The sequence below is a fragment of the Nomia melanderi genome, unplaced genomic scaffold (genome assembly GCF_051020985.1).
Source record: "Nomia melanderi isolate GNS246 unplaced genomic scaffold, iyNomMela1 scaffold0898, whole genome shotgun sequence".
Lineage (NCBI taxonomy): Eukaryota > Metazoa > Arthropoda > Insecta > Hymenoptera > Halictidae > Nomia > Nomia melanderi.
The window spans coordinates 7,501-12,500 of NW_027476012.1; the positions used below are offsets into that span (position 1 = coordinate 7,501).

Here is a 5,000-nt window from a genome sequence, read left to right on the forward strand (position 1 = left end):
GAAACTCTCTCGTCGTGGAATCCCCGCGTCGGAGAGTAAAACGCGAATTCATACTATGAAAACTTACGTCTCTCGACGATGGGACGATCCACGCGAAGAGTTGTTTACGTGCACGCGTATGGTGCGATTGCGTCGATTCGCTTTTCTGTACGGGGAGAAATAGAACGTTGAGTTGACTTATCGGGTCTTCGTTGGAATTACCGTCGCTGGCATTGTAAACTCCAGATGACCTTGTGATTCCTTCGTCGGGCACTGGTAAAGGGTGGCGATGATGCGTTCTATAATAGAAATACCCGTCGTAGCGTTTCTTCCGAGTCAACCCGCTCACGAAACTCTCTCTCTCGTCGTGGAATCCCCGCGTCGGAGAGTAAAACGCCGAAGGCTTACTATGAAACTTACGTCTCTCGACGATGGGACGATCCACGCGAAGAGTTGTTACGTGCACGCGTATGGTGCGATTGCGTCGATTCGCTTTTCTGTACGGGGAGTAATAGAACGTTGAGTTGACTTATCGGGTCTTCGTTGGAATTACCGTCGCTGGCATTGTAAACTCCAGATGACCTTGTGATTCCTTCGTCGGGCACTGGTAAAGGGTGGCGATGATTCGTTCTATAATAGAAATACCCGTCGTAGCGTTTCTTCCGAGTCAACCCGCTCACGAAACTCTCTCTCGTCGTGGAATCCCCGCGTCGGAGAGTAAAACGCGAATTCATAGTATGGAAACTTACGTCTCTCGACGATGGGACGATCCACGCGAAGAGTTGTTACGTGCACGCGTATGGTGCGATTGCGTCGATTCGCTTTTCTGTACGGGGAGCAATAGAACGTTGAGTTGACTTATCGGGTCTTCGTTGGAATTACCGTCGCTGGCATTGTAAACTCCAGATGACCTTGTGATTCCTTCGTCGGGCACTGGTAAAGGGTGGCGATGATTCGTTCTATAATAGAAATACCCGTCGTAGCGTTTCTTCCGAGTCAACCCGCTCACGAAACTCTCTCTCGTCGTGGAATCCCCGCGTCGGAGAGTAAAACGCGAATTCATACTATGAAAACTTACGTCTCTCGACGATGGGACGATCCACGCGAAGAGTTGTTTACGTGCACGCGTATGGTGCGATTGCGTCGATTCGCTTTTCTGTACGGGGAGAAATAGAACGTTGAGTTGACTTATCGGGTCTTCGTTGGAATTACCGTCGCTGGCATTGTAAACTCCAGATGACCTTGTGATTCCTTCGTCGGGCACTGGTAAAGGGTGGCGATGATGCGTTCTACAATAGAAATACCCGTCGTAGCGTTTCTTCCGAGTCAACCCGCTCACGAAACTCTCTCTCGTCGTGGAATCCCCGCGTCGGAGGGTAAAACGCGATATATAATAGTATATGCCAGTGGTTCGCGCGCGTCGTCTCTGAGATACGCGGTCGACAGAGTTCCGAAAACACGTGATGTGCCACGATTTCCGTGCGTCTTACATCTTTCGACGATGGGACGATCCACGCGAAGAGAACGTTCGTGCTTGCGTGAGGTGCAACAGCGTCGATTCGCTTTTCTGTACGGGGAGAAATAGAACGTTGAGTTGACTTATCGGGTCTTCGTTGGAATTACCGTCGCTGGCATTGTAAACTCCAGATGACCTTGTGATTCCTTCGTCGGGCACTGGTAAAGGGTGGCGATGATTCGTTCTATAATAGTAATACCCGTCGTAGCGTTTCGACCGATGTCACCCGCCACGAAAGTCTCTCTCGACGTGGAAACCCCGCGCCGAAGAGTAAACGCGAAGGCTTACCATACGAAAGAAAACGGTATTATACGCCTGTGGTATGTGCGTCTCGGCTCTGTGATACGCGATCGGCAGAGTTACAAAAAAACGTTGATGGGCCACGATTTCCGTGCGTCTTACATCTTTCGACGATGGGACGATCCACGCGAAGAGTAGTTACGTGCTCGCGCGAGGTGCGATAGCGTCGATTCGCTTTTCTGTACGGGGAGAAATAGAACGATGAGTTGACTTATCGGGTCTTCGTTGGAATTACCGTCGCTGGCATTGTAAACTCCAGATGACCTTGTGATTCCTTCGTCGGGCACTGGTAAAGGGTGGCGATGATTCGTTCTATAATAGAAATACCCGTCGTAGCGATTCGGCCGAGTCACCCGCCACGAAACTCTCTCTCGTCGTGGAATCCCCATGTCGGAGAGTAAAACGCGAAGGCTAACTATATAAGAAATATATAGTATTATTTATGCCTGTGGTTCTCCGTTTGCCCTACTCTCAGATACGCGACTCGGAGAGTTACGAATAATCGTGATGGACCACGATTTCTGTACGTCTTACATCTTTCGACGATGGGACGATCCACGCGAAGAGATCATTCCTGCTTGCGTGAGGTGCGATAGCGCCGATTCGCTTTTCTGTACGGGGAGAAATAGAACGATGAGTTGACTTATCGGGTCTTCGTTGGAATTACCGTCGCTGGCATTGTAAACTCCAGATGACCTTGTGATTCCTTCGTCGGGCACTGGTAAAGGGTGGCGATGATTCGTTCTATAATAGAAATACCCGTCGTAGCGATTCGGCCGTGTCACCCGCCACGAAAATCTCTCTCGTCGTGGAATCCCCGCGTCGTAGAGTAAACGCGAAGGCTTGCTATAGAAGACTATAGTTTATACGCCTGTGGTTCACCGGTTGCCTGCTCTCCGGGGTACGCGATCGCGCAGGAGTTACGGAAGAACTTGATGGGCCACGATCTCCAAGCGGCTATATCTTTCGACGATGGGACGATTCACGCGAAGAGAACGTTCGTGCATGCGTGAGGTGCGATAGCGTTGATTCGCTTGTCTGTACGGGGAGAAATAGAACGATGAGTTGACTTATCGGGTCTTCGTTGGAATTACCGTCGCTGGCATTGTAAACTCCAGATGACCTTGTGATTCCTTCGTCGGGCACTGGTAAAGGGTGGCGATGATTCGTTCTATAATAGAAATACCCGTCGTAGCGTTTCGACCGATGTCACCCGCCACGAAATTCTCTCTCGTCGTGGAATCCCCGCGTCGGAGAGTAACCGCCGAAGGCTTGCTATAGAAGACTATAGTTTATACGCCTGTGGTTCACCGGTTGCCGGCTCTCCGGGGCACGCGATCGCGCGAAGGTTACGGAGGGACGTGAAGCGCCCGAGCAATGAAACGTCCGCAGGAGGAAACGAGCAACCGCCGAACATTGTTTCGCGACGTTTCCATAATGTATTGTCGTTTCGCTCGCATCCCGCTTCTTTCCCCTAGTTTCCTCGACGCGTAGTTTCGCAGCCTTAGTGGACGAATCATTCTCGATTCGAGGAAAGATATGCAGTGGGGCGTGCAATGAGCCCGCCAGAGACCACGATCTCCAATGCGTCTTTACATCTTTGGACGATGGGACGATCCACGCGAAGAGAACGTTCGTGCTTGCGCGAGGTGCATTAGCGTCGATTCGCTTTTCTGTACGGGGAGAAATAGAACGATGAGTTGACTTATCGGGTCTTCGTTGGAATTACCGTCGCTGGCATTGTAAACTCCAGATGACCTTGTGATTCCTTCGTCGGGCACTGGTAAAGGGTGGCGATGATTCGTTCTATAATAGAAATACCCGTCGTAGCGATTCGGCCGAGTCACCCGCCACGAAACTGTCTCTCTTTCGTCGTGGAAACCCCGCGTCGGAGAGTAAAACGCGCGAAGGCTGTGACTGTAACATATATATATATATATACACAGTATACAATGCCTGTGGTTTTTGCGCGTGTCGGCTCTTCGGTATACGCGATCGGCCAGAGTTACGGAGGGACGGTGAAGCGCACGAGAAATTGAAACGGCCGCACGATTGGAACCGAGCAACCGTCGAACATTGTTTCGCGACGTTTCCATAATGCGTTTTCGTTTCGCTCGCATACCGCTTCTTTTCCCCTAGTCTCTGAGACGCGTTTTCGAGCCGTTCTTCTACTATCGATTCTCGTAGAGAGAAGGGACCGGGTAGTCTGGAAGTGGAACCCGCATCTTGCGTGTACCGTACACGGAATTGAGAGGACCGGCCGTGAAGCTCGTTTTAAAGCCGTGCGTCTGACACCCAACTCTTGCGCGCCAATTTCGCGGCAAGAGATAATATGGGACGAATGACCGGCAAAGAGCCAGCTGTGAAGTCTGTTTTTTTAATCGAATCCGTGGACGTGTGTATGCCGTAGCGTCGCTCGTCGTGTTCGTTCATGGTCGTTCCGAGAGAAAGAACGAAAGCGGTAACGAAGGGACCGGCCGTGAAGCTCGTTTTAAAGCCGCGCGTCTGACACCCAACTCTTGCGCGCCAATTTCGCGGCAAGAGATAACATGGGACGAATGACCGGCAAAGAGCCAGCTGTGAAGTCTTTTTTCATTATTTGCTTTCAATCGATCGATCGGTACGATTCGTGCAACGTTTCGCGCGATGCGACGCGAAAACATGCGCGCAACAATAGATGCGTCTGATCGGAAGAACGCGAGGGTCGACTGCACGCGATGGATTCAGTATCGGGTAGGATACAAAATATATCCCCGTCGTTTCCACGCGTGCGAGTCTTCTGCGTCTTTCGCGGGTTTTTGAATGCACTATACGCCCGGAACGTCGAGAAATATATACATATTACTTGAACGTTTTTCGTCTCGAAAGGCTTCGGTGTCGTCTCCAAGGCGACGCCTGAATCTCCTTCGCGCGCTGGTCGGAGATTCAGGTATCAACTTTTATCTTCTCTTTGAAAGAAGAGAGATATTAGGTCGAACAAGTGAGAATAAAATTATATATGTGAAATATAAAATTTATACGATTACCCTGAACGGTGGATCACTTGGCTCGTGGGTCGATGAAGAACGCAGCTAATTGCGCGTCAACGTGTGAACTGCAGGACACATGAACATCGACATTTCGAACGCACATTGCGGTCCACGGATACAATTCCTGGACCACGCCTGGCTGAGGGTCGTTTACGTACCATACACTGCTTGCGTAG

At 50.6% G+C, this 5,000-nt stretch overlaps 1 non-coding gene across 1 annotated transcript; it reads left to right on the forward strand.

Moving 5' to 3' along the window:
• The first annotated feature begins 4,818 nt into the window (after positions 1-4,818).
• LOC143176828 (5.8S ribosomal RNA) lies at positions 4,819-4,973 on the forward strand. Its single transcript, XR_013001334.1, has one exon. It is a non-coding gene; the product is annotated as a 5.8S ribosomal RNA (ribosomal RNA).
• Positions 4,974-5,000: the final 27 nt, after the last annotated feature.